The following is a 12,311-nucleotide window of genomic DNA, read 5'->3' as shown; positions in this document are numbered from 1 at the left end:
CTATGACTAACTAGTTTATCCCTTCTTTCTTGAAGCATTGAATAAAATTTTGCTATCCAGATGCATAATTCCTAACCATATGTGTGAACAAAGGATAATGTTAATGTCATATATGTACCTTTCATATTATCACATCTTGTAAATATAAAATAAACATGCTGCTCATTGAACTAAACACTGATAGTTGCAGTGCATGGAGACAAAATTGTACCATCCCCTTGGCTTACCAATAAGCTTATTATTTGATTTAAATACTTTAGGAGTTAATGAAGAAGATGAATTGGATAGCTTTCAAAAGTAGGATAGAGATAGTGATGTGTGATTAATATTTGCTTATTTAGTATCCACTTAGTGGCCACTTTGTCAAGAGCCTCATGTACCTAACAAAGTGGCCAATGAGTCTATGTCAGTGGTCTTCTGCTGCTGTAGCCCGTCTACTTCAAAGTTTGACATGCCATGTCGGACACCTTCATGAACGCAAAGGTAAGCGGTTTGTGGACCGTGAACGCGGTGAAGGGCCTAGCTTCTAAGAAGTACCTGAAATGCCGGATTGCCAGGTATAGTGCCAATAGCTCCCGGTTGAAAGCACTGTATTTGAGTTCAAGTGGTCGTAGGTGTTTGCTGAAGAATGCCAGGGGTTGCCAGCGACCCTCAATGAGTTGTTCCAGCACTCCACCGACCGCTGTGTTGGATGCGTCCACCGTGAGGGCAGTAGGAACGTCCGTTCTGGGGTGCACTAGTATCGCGGCGTTTGCCAAGGCTTCTTTGGTTTTAACGAAAGCGGTTGCGGCCTCTTCGTCCCAGGTAATGTCCTTGCCCTTACCCGACATTAGAGTGAACAGGGGGCGCATGGTTCGGGCTGCTGAGGAGAGGAAACGGTGGTAGAAATTCACCATACCCACGAATTCCTGCAGGCCTTTGATTGTGTTGGGTCGGGGAAAGTTGCAGACCGCGTCTACCTTGGCGGGCAGCGGGGTTGCCCCGTCTTTAGTAATCCTGTGGCCCAGGAAGTCAATGATGTCGAGTCCGAACTGGCATTTGGCTGGGTTGATTGTAAGGCTGAATTCGCTCAGGCGGGAGTAGAGCTGGCGGAGGTGGGACAGATGCTCCTGCCGATTACTGCTGGCTATGAGGATGTCGTCCAAATAGATGAATGCAAAGTCCAGGTCGCGTCCCACCGCGTCCATTAGCCGCTGGAAAGTCTGTGCGGCATTCTTTAGACCAAACGGCATTCGGAGAAATTCAAAAAGTCCAAACGGGGTGATAAGTGCTGTTTTGGGGATGTCGTCCGGATGTACAGGGATTTGATGGTATCCCCGGACGAGGTCTACCTTGGAAAAGATCCTTGCGCCGTGTAGGTTTGCTGCGAAGTCTTGAATGTGCGGCACAGGGTAGCGGTCTGGCATTGTAGCCTCATTCAGTCTGCCATAGTCACCGCATGGTCTCCAGCCCCCCATTGCCTTGGGCACCATGTGAAGGGGGGAGGCCCATGGGCTGTTGGACCGTCGTATGATCCCCAGTTTCTCCATCTTCTTGAACTCCTCCTTCGCCAGTCGGAGCTTGTCCGGGGGAAGCCTTCGAGCACGGGCGTGGAGGGGTGGTCCCTGGGTTGGGATGTGGTGCTGTACTCCGTGTCTGGGCATGGCTGCCGTGAACTGCGGTGTCAGTACTGATGGGAAATCCGCTAGGACCCTGGTGAATTCGTCGTCGGACAGCGTGATGGAGTCCAGGTGTGGGGCTGGCAACTGTGCTTCACCCAGGGAGAACGTTTGAAAAGTCTTGGCGTGGACTAATCGCTTCCCTTGCAGGTCGACCAGCAGTCTGTGGGCTCGTAGAAAATCCGCCCCCAGGAGTGGTTGGGCCACGGCAGCCAGCGTGAACCGGCTGGAGCTGAACTGTAGCCGCACCGTGCGGGTGCCGTAGGTCCGTATTGTGCTGCCATTTGCGGCCCTCAGGGTGGGTCCGGGTTCTCTGTTGCGGGTGTGGTAACTTGTTGGAGGTAAGACGCTGATCTCCGCTCCGGAGTCGACCAAAAAGCGGCGTCCCGACTGCTTGTCCCAGACGCACAGGAGGCTGTCCTGATAGCCAGCCGCCGTAGCCATCAGCGGCGGCTGGCCCTGGCGTTTCCCGGGAATTTGCAGGGTGGTCTGCAGTGGCGGGCCTCTGTGCCCCACCGCTGGTGGTAGAAACACCACTGTTCATTGGGCTCCTCACTTCCGTTGCCGGGCTTTGTAGGCTCTGCTGCCGGGCCTGGTCTGGTCTGTCGTTGGACACGCAGCTTGGTGATCTGTGCAACGGACGCCCCTCTCTCTTTCCTGGCATTCCACAGCACATCTGCTCGGGCCGCCACCTCCCGGGGGTTGCTGAAATCTGCGTTGGACAGCAGCAGGCATATGTCCTCGGGCAGTTGCTCTAGGAACGCCTGCTCAAACATGAGGCAGGGTTTGTGTCCTTCAGCCAGAGCCAACATCTTGTTCATTAATGCTGACGGCGGCCTGTCTCCCAAACCATCCAGGTGCATTAAGCGGCGTGCTCGTTCATGCCGTGAGAGTCCGAAAGTCCTTATGAGCAGGGCTTTGAATGCTGTGTATTTGCCGTCCTCCGGGGGCGACTGTATAAACTCCTCAACTTGTGCAGCTGTCTCCTGGTCGAGTGAGCTCACCACGTAGTAGTAGCGAGTGGACTCCGAGGTTATCTGCTGAATGTGGAATTGTGCTTCTGCTTGTTCGAGCCATAATTGGGGTCGCATCGTCCAGAAGCTTGGCAGTTTTAATGACACTGCGTGAACAGATGCAACGTCGGTCATCTCTGGTCCAAATATCGTTTGGGCCGTCGGGATCACCAATTGTAGCGGTGTGCTACACACAGCGCTAGAATAACCAGACGGAGTCGGTGAGTTGGAGTTGCGATGAAAGAGATTTATTCAAACCTCGCGGCCTGCTTTAAAGCCTTCCCGTTCCTGCCCTTCCTGGGGCGGGACTGCTGTGGGGAATGCATATTCCCAGACCCTTTCTGCGCGCGGGATTTTCCCCCTGCTGGTGAAGATGACCTGGCGCCCCTTTTGGGGCCGGCCCTCTGCCTGCGCGCGCTGTTGTGAGCCGGTTCGTATGTGCCAGAAAGTGGGTCGCCACAGTACCAAGTGGTTTGCTGCCTTCCCCTTTCCCTCCTCCTTCTATCATCCCTTCCAAAAACAATTTCTGCATTCCGCCACCTCTTAACAAGTGCCCGGCATATTTCAGCTTCCTTTTCTGCATATTCTTCAGCAACTCCTTTTCTCTCCTCGCCCTCTTCAACACTTCCATATTACTGACCTTCATCACCCATCTAATTTTCTGCATTCTCCTTAAACACCACATTTCAAATGCCTCCAGTCATCGTTGCGCTTCCTTGCATAAGGTCCATGATTCGACTCCATACAACAGACTGCTCCAGACGTAGTATTTCCAAATTCTACAACGCAGCCCAAAGTCCAACCTCTTGCCACACAGCACATCACTCAGGCTCCAGAACGTTGATCTTGCAATCTCAATTCTTCGTCTAATTTCTGTATTACACTTCCCATCCTCTGTGACCATCTGTCTCAAATACACAAACTTCTTGACTTGCTCTATGCCTACGCCATTAATTTTGATTTTGGGGAACTTCTTTCTTCCGTGATACTACCATCATCTTCGTCTTTGCAGCATTTATTTTCATTCCAAGTCGTTCACCTTCAGCATTTATCTTATCTACTATTCTGAGTAACTCGTCCTCAGTCTCAGCTAACAACACTGAGTCATCTGCATACCTCAAGTTGTTCACCGTCACTCCACCAATTTGGACACCAGCTTCATCGTTCAACACCCTGAAGATTACCTCTCAGTAAATGTTAAATAATAAAGGGGAGATAATGCAGTCCCAGCGAACCCCTTTTTGGATCTCAAAGTCCGGTGAATTCCCACCACTAGTTCTTATTACTGTCTTCTGATGCCAGTACAGACTCGCAATCAGTTGAACATCTTTCCCATCCAGCCCCAATGAGTTCAGTCAATTGACCAGCTGTTCATGATTGACTCAGTCGAAAGCTTTTTCATAATCCAGGAAGCACATGTAAATGTCTTTTTCTTCTAGACCTCGTTCCACAACCATTCGCAAATGGAAAATCCCTTCATGGGTACCCTTACCCAGTATAAATCTGCTCTGGCACTCATTAATTTCATTAAGAACTGTCCTTTTTATTCTGCTTAGAAGTATTAATAACGAGATCTTGGAGGCATGACTTATAAGACTTATAGTGTGTACAATCAACAAAAAACACTAAAGTTATTCATCCAAATTGTTTCAAGCACAGTTTTCAACCATCCTCTAACCTTTAAAAGAACAAGGCCAGCACATGCAGAGGAACACTGCCACCAGGAAGTACCCTTCCAAGTCATAAGCTGTGTTTGGCTGTCCACATTCAGACAATGAATATTGAACAATGATAAACATTTATGTAGCTTAATGGAAACAGTAGTAACAAGTTATTGTTGCACACTAATAGATTTCATTATCTGTCTATGCATTTATTTATGAACAGTCACTAATATAAAATTGGGTACATTCAAGCAACCAGTCCACAGGAAGTGTATGCTCGGTTTTGTGACTCAAAGGATAAATTTATTGAGATGAATCCTGAACAAATCTGTGCTGTATTATTAAATGCCACTATTTAATGTACTTACATACTAAATTGCCACACCAAAATTGCTTAAACCATATAATTAGAATGAAGCATCTATGTTCTACCACTAGATGGAGAAGCAATTCATCACAACAGACTTGATTAAACTTATTTTCCTCAACAGAGTTTCTCTGAGATGGTTGGGGATCTTAATTGGCAGAGAATGAGGACCACCATACAATTGAAAAAAAAAGATACATAAAGCACAGGGTTTTGACATTACTAGACAAGGAAGTTGTGCCACATTAGATATGACACTACCCTCAGGAATACCAAGACAAGGTTAGATATCATTAGTGACGTCTTGCAGTGCGACTCAATAAGCCATGTGGGAATATGAATGTAGTGGCATTCATATTAGAGTTTAAGGGTGATGAGGAATGGGTACTTAATAGATAAAGATGCAGAACATTCAGATAAAGTAGGAAAATAATGAGATTTCAAACAAGAAAAAATTTGCAGATGCTGGAAATCCAAGCCACACACTCAAAATGCTGGAGAAACTCAGCAGACCAGGCAGCATCTATGGAAAAGAGTAAACAGTCAATGATTCAGACCAAGACGCTTCATCAGGACAAGAGAAAAAGATGAGAAGTCAGAGTAAGAAAGTGGGGAGAGGGGAGAAAGAAATAGAGGGCAGTAGGTGATCAGTGAAACTGGGTGAGGGGAAGGAGGTGAAGTAAAGAGTTGGGAAGTCAATTGGTGAAAAAGATAAAGTGCTGCAGTACGGGAATCTGATAGGAGGGGACAGAAGGCCATGGAAGAAAGGAAAGGGGGAGGAGCACCAGAGGGAGGTGATGGGCAGGTAAGGAGACAAGGTGAGAGAGGGAAATGGGAATGGGGAAATGGTGAAGGAGAGTGGGATCATTACTGGAAGTTTGAGAAATCAATGTTCATGCCATCAGGTTGGAGGTTACCCAGATGGAATATAAGGTGTTGCTCCTCCAACTGGGGTGGCAACACAGATTATGTTAGACACTACAATATTGGAAAAAAATTGGGCATCCATTCTATGTGTGGGAGGAGAGGTTTGAAATTGGCAAGAAAAGGTGGTATTTGATTAAGAAGTGTTAAGAAGCCTCCCCTACCTGGTTCCTCTGCACACTATCTATCCCACATCCACTTCCTTGCATATCAGATTTCAACAGCTGTGTTCTTTTGTGTCTTTATATATCACTTTGCAGGCTGTCTCTCCTGCCACCCTGCCCTCTTCCACCCATCTGCATTCATCCCTTTTTTCCCTCTTTTAGGTATGAACCTCTCACTCAAAATCACTATCTCTCAACTCTGCCTTTTCCCCTCCACAACCTGAGTCCACCTGTCCATCATTTCCCTCCTCACCTGATTCCACCAATTGCCCGCTAGTTCATGCCTCACCCCTCTCTCTTTTCATCCTGGTTGTCCTTCGTCTATCCTCAGTCTTAATTCAGCAAATTTAATGAAATGATAAATAATCTTTAAAGAGGAAATGTTCTTTCTGTAGACAGGCATGGGAATGTACCTCTCAGAGCCAGGATTCCTTGGATGATGAGAGAGATCAAGAATGTAATGAAACAAATAAAAAGGTGAAAGAGGATCTAGTGCTTTCCCAGCATATATGACGAATAAGCTCTCCTCGGGTTTCCAGTCCAGTACAATCATTGATTATACCTGATGTGAAGAAGATGGCAGAGCTTTTCATCAACGAGTCAGTTATAATCCATATCTGTACCCAGCTGGAAGCCCAAGAAGAATTTATTCAAAATGGAAAGATTCTATACGACACATGTCAGGTGAATTATTCAAGAGAGAACCTTCAAAATTCAACATGAAATGTAATTAATATAAAAGAGGAAGAAAAAAGTTTCTGTCTGTCATCTATAGCAGGGTGGGATTTATTACATATTTTAAATAAATGTAATAAACGTTTGGAGATCCAGGTTAGCATATATATTAAATATTTTGTCACCAACCTCTGGGTGAAGTCTGATACAAGGTTAGAATCAAAGACAGTAAAAATAATCAGAGGCCATAAAGTGTGTGAAGTTACCATTACTTGGGAGAAGGTTCTTGGGAAACTGAAAGGTCATCTGGATAAGTTATTTGGACTAGATGGTGTACACCCCAGAGTTCTGAAACAGGTAGCTGAAGGGATTGTGGTGGCATTAGGAATGATCTTCCAAGAATCACTAGATTCTGGAATGGTTCCAAAGACTGGAAAATTGTAACTGTCACTCCACTTATCAAGAAGGGAGACAGGCAGAAGAAAGGAAATTATAGGCCAGTTAGTCTGATCTCAGTGGTTGGGAAGATGTTAGAGTCGATTGCTAAGGATGTGGTTTTGGGGTACTTGGAGGCACCTAATAAAATAGGCAGTAGTCAACATCATTTCCTCAAGGGAAAGTCTTGCCTGACAAATCTTTTGGAATTTTTTGAAGAAATAACAAGCAAGATAGATACAGGAGAATTGGGTTATGTTGTGTACTTGGATTTTTAGAAGGTCTTTGACAAGTTGCCACCATGAAGCTGTTTAACAAGCTAAGTGCTCATGGTACTACAGGAAAGATTATAGCATGGATAAAGCAGTGGCTGATTGGCAGAAGGCAAAAAATAGGAATAAAGGAGCCCTTTTCTGGTTGGCTGCCAGTAGCTAGTGATGTTCCACAGGGATCTGTATTGGGACTGAATCTTTTTATGTTATATGTCAATGATTTGGATAATGAAATTGATGACTTTGTTGCAAAGTTTACAGATGATATGCAGAAAGGAGGAGGACCAGGTAGTTTTGAGGAAGTAGAGAGGCTACAGCAGAATTTAGACAGATTAGGAGAATGGGCAAAGAAATGGCTGATGGAATATAGCGTCAGGAATTGTATGGGGGGGGGATCATGTGCATTGGTAGAAGAAATGACAAGTCTGACTATTTTCTAAACAGAGAGAAAACACAAAAATCTGAAGTACCTTATTTTCAAAGGGATGTGCTGAAACTGGAGAGAGTTTAAAGGAGGTTTACAAAAATGGTTCCAGGATTAAATGGCTTGTCATACGATGAGCATTTGATAACTCTGGGACTGTATTCACTGGAATTCAGAAGAATGAGGGGTAACCTAAGTGAGACCTATCGAGTGGTGAAAGGCCTTGATAGAGTAGATGTGGAGAGCAAGTTTCCCGTGGTGTTAGTGCTTAAGACCAGAAGACACAACCTCAGAATAGAAGGATGTCCTTTTAGGATGGAGATGAGAAGGAATTTCTTTAGCCAGAGTGTGGTGAATTTGTGGAATTTTTAGGCCAAGCGTTTACGTATATTTAAGGCAGGGGTTGATGTATTCTTAATTGGTCAGGGCATGAAGGGATGGGGTGGGGGGGGAACGTCAGGAGATTGGAGCTGAAGATAAAACGGATCAGTCATGATGAAATGGCCGAGTAAACTTGACAGGCCAAGTGGCCTAATTTTGCTCCTTTATCTTATGGTCTAAGCAATGGTTGGGGCAAAAACTGAAAGGCAGCTTTTGACCTGCTGTATGTGTGGTTCTCTAAAAACTTCATAGAATCACAATACAACCATACAGATAAGGAATGATCAGCCTATTTCTTACATCAATATAATTATACGAAACCCAGAATTCATTATTTCTGCAGACAAAACTAATAATTCATGTGAAGAAATTTTGAGTGATTTGCAAATGAATTTTATGGTTGATTATAGACTATGCTATTAAATAATAAATATTAACTATAAGATTGTTGAATAAATTATACTAATTGGTGGAATATTTGACAAATTTTCATCACAAGAAAAAACAGCAACCATATAATCTGTCCACCCACACATCCTTCAGGGAGAAAAAAACATGGTGTCTCCTATATTTGAAATGGATATGATTATGCACAGTTCATCTAAAGATACCTTATCCCCACATGTTAATTTGATCTCATCCACCACTGTCTCCTAGATTTTTATTTCTTTTTTTTTGCGCATTTAATGATTACCTGGACAGAAGGGACAGCCAATGGGCAGCTTGTAACTGTGTGTGTGTTGGTTGCATGCAGGAAAGTGATGAGTGTAAACAGAGAGAAGAATTTAAAAGTGAAGTTTTACGGTGGCCATATGTCAAAGCATAATACAGAGACCAATACCTGTGGATATCTACCACTTTAGATTTGCCTCTTTCCATGTAGTCATCTCTGTGACATACTTGCACATGATTTGACATAACCTAACTAGAAGAAGCTGACTAAATAATGATAGCACAAGCTAATGGAATATCGAATCAATCTCCATGTGGTTTTATTTATTTAGAGGTTTGGTGCAGAATAAGTAAATAAGGAACAAAATAAGTAAGCTGCCTATCTTCATTTGCACTTGTACTTGAGGTTGACACTCACCTTCATGTGGGACCGTGCTGTTTTGGACTGGATGAAACTTGGATGTTGTGTGTCTGGTCCATCGATTTTTTTATGTCACTGCTCTGCCACTGGGCTCCAGCATGAATCCAACAGCTAACAGGGAGAGGGGATTTGCTGAATTCTATCTCATTTCTGATTTGTGTGTTTCTGTGTGCAGGTGCAGAGGTCAGAGGCACATGAATTGGCTAGGGATATTTAGCCATTGGTTCCCTGTGGAATACCCCCTAAGCCTTCATCTCAGGCAATATCCTTATAAATCTTGTCTATGCCTTTTCTAGCTCCTGTAGAAGGTATTCAGAATGCTCATTGTAATCTAGCTGTAAATTAATGTTTAAATATTTTCTGCATAACCTCTCATTTTATGTTTTGTGCCTTAGACAGTAAAATCAACTACCCATGTACTTCTTTACCAATTGTGTATCTTCAGAGTCCTTTTTCTACACTTAATATCTTACCATTGTTTGCTCACAACGTGCATTGCATCATTCCATACATCTGGATGTCTGTACCTTTATACTGCAGCATTGAAAGATGAAGGACACTGGAGGTTATTATAGAGTCTAGGGGTAGCTCCTAACCTTGCTAAGCTGAGGGGCCAGATAGAAAGTGCATCTCTTTTTCACCAGCTATTCATGGGGGTTGCTGAACATCATTAAAAAGCAAACATTTTAAAACACAGATTTAATGAAAATTAATGTTACTATTCTTTTAAGTAGAATGTGTTTTAAAATAATTATTTTTAGTATTTTCTAATTTTTTTTTAAAAATCATATTATTTACAACGTACTGTATCTCTGAAACCTCCCACCCCTTTATCAATCTCTTTACCTCCATTTCTGGAGACAAACCGTCAACAGCAACTTTTATAAATCTACTCATTCCCATGACTACCTTGTCCCACCCTATCTCCTGTAAAAATGGTATTCCATTTTCTCAGTTTCTTTGCTTCTGCTGCATCTTTTAACAGGATGTGGCTTTACATTCCAAAACACCAGAGATGTCCACCTTCTTCAAAGAACAGGGTTTCCATCCCCCCACTATTGATGTTGTCCTCACCTGTATCTCCTCGATTTCCTGTACACCCATGCTCGCCCCATCTTCCCGCCACCTGATAGAGAGAGTCAATCTTGTCCTTACCTACCAACCCATCAGCCTCCGTATCCAAAACATTATCCTCCACAATTGCCACACCTCCAAAGGGATCCTACCACTAAACATATCTTTTCCTCTCCCCCCACCCCCGCTCAACAGGGATCACTCCCTCTGTGATCCTCGTATCCATTCATCCTTCCCCACTAATCTCCCTACCAGCACTTATCCCTGTAAGTGGCCAAAGTGCTACACCTGCCCATGCACCTCCTCCCTCACCTCCATTCAGGGCCCCAAATGGTCCTTCCAGGCTGGGGCAGCCTATTGTGTCTGGTGCTCCCGAGAGCCTCCACTACATTTGTGAGACCCTTCGTTATTTGGGTGACCGTTCTATTGAACACCTCCGCACTATCTGCCACAAGTTTGACTTCCCGGTGGCCAAACATTTTAATTCTGGTTCCCACTGCTGTTCTGATTTGTCAGTCCATGGCTTCCTCTTGTGCCAAGATGAGGCCACCCTCAGGGTGGAGAAGCAATTCCTTATATTCTGTCTGGGTATCCTCCAACCTAATGGCATGAATATCAACTTCTCCTTCTGGTGAACAAAACCCTCCCCCCCACACCCTTCCTCAATTCCCCACTCTGATCTTTCAAGTCTTCTCATCTGCCTATTACTTTCCCCCGAGTCCCCCACTCCTTCCCTTTCTCCTATTGTCCACTCTCCTCTACTATCAGACACTTTCTTCTCCAGCCCTTGACCTTTCCCACCCACCTGGCTTCACTTGAAACCTTCCAGCCATCCTGTTTTCCCTCCCCCCACCTTCTTATTCAGGCATCTTCCCACTTCCTTCTCAGTCCTAAAGAAGGGTCTTGGCCCAAAATGTTGACTTTTTATTCTCTCCATAGATGCTGCCTGACCTGAGTTCCTCCAACATTTGGTGTATGTTGCTTTGGAGTTCCAGTATCTGGAGAATTTCTGTGTTTGTACTGTATTTTATTGTTTCTGAATAACGCTGATCATCACTTAGGCCTTGCAGTTCTACAAATTGTCATGAAAGATCTGTGTAATTGTGGGTAGTGAATAAAAAGTTCTGGCTACTGTAGGTCCAGAACACTTGGATCCATTATCACACCCCCAAGTTCATCTGTGTCTTCAGTCACTGTCTTCATCTCTTAGAATTCTTGGACTTGCTGAATTTGTTGCTTCATTTTTGTAGTCTTTGCTCCCCCTGCCCCAATCTCCTTCACCTGCCTTCCACATCTCATCCTCCACATCCAGTTCTGTCTCTCTCCCTCTGAAACTGCTGTCTCCCTTATCTGTCTCCAGTCAAGGTAGTGATGGGGTTTAGGGAACTTTCCTAATTGGTGTACAGTAACCAACTCAGTAACCTAGGTAGGAATACAGGCCAGTGAATATGATGCATGCCCTGATGGAGGAAGAGGAATCATGGATAGGTGGCCTGTGGATCAGTGGTTTGGGGAGTAATGTAGGGAAATGGAGTACAGGGAACGGTGAATTCATTGTATGTCTTGAAAGTTACTGGATCAGGACTTGGGAAGTTAGGGTTTGAAGTGTGTATGAGAGCTTATCAGATGCCCTGCCAGTCACTGAGGTAGGGGACACAACCTGATAAGTGTGGGAGTTCAGTACCTGGACCAATGAGAGGATCAGTGGCTTCAATCGGACCAATGAGGTACTGGAGGTGCAGAATGGGTGTGTCAAAATAGAGGTAAGTAAGGGAATGATCTTGCACAATGATGGTTGTTCTGGGGATAACCCAATCTAATTTCACCCACATCATGCCAGATATGTAAGCATGACTCACTCAGGAATATGGCCAGCTGAATTTCAAAATGTGAAATGGCCCGGAAATGATGGTAATTATGCCGTGGTCTGAGTAAGTATGTTTTCAATAATGTGGTGCTGAAGTATCACTCCTACTCGATTTCTTTTCTGAACCAGTTCATCTTATGTAAATCCCAATAGTTAATTTGTTTAACGTTGTGCAGTTGGATTTCTCCGTTTCCTTGTGCTCTCCTGCAGATCATTACCAACTGCTCCATGAAGCAAGATACAGACAATCAGAAACTTAGCACAATACCAGAATAGGGTTATCTTTTTATTAATGAAAAT

At 44.3% G+C, this 12,311-nt stretch overlaps 1 protein-coding gene across 2 annotated transcripts in view; it reads left to right on the top strand.

Annotated features, from left to right (window-relative positions):
• Positions 1-12,311, top strand: part of LOC140194748 (adenylate cyclase type 1-like) — a 283,950-nt gene that overhangs the window by 176,791 nt on the left and 94,848 nt on the right. The window lies entirely within an intron of this gene.

Source organism: Mobula birostris, chromosome 3, assembly GCF_030028105.1.
Source record: "Mobula birostris isolate sMobBir1 chromosome 3, sMobBir1.hap1, whole genome shotgun sequence".
In the NCBI taxonomy this organism is placed as follows: Eukaryota; Metazoa; Chordata; class Chondrichthyes; order Myliobatiformes; family Myliobatidae; genus Mobula; species Mobula birostris.
This window is presented reverse-complemented; position numbering and strand designations above follow the sequence as displayed.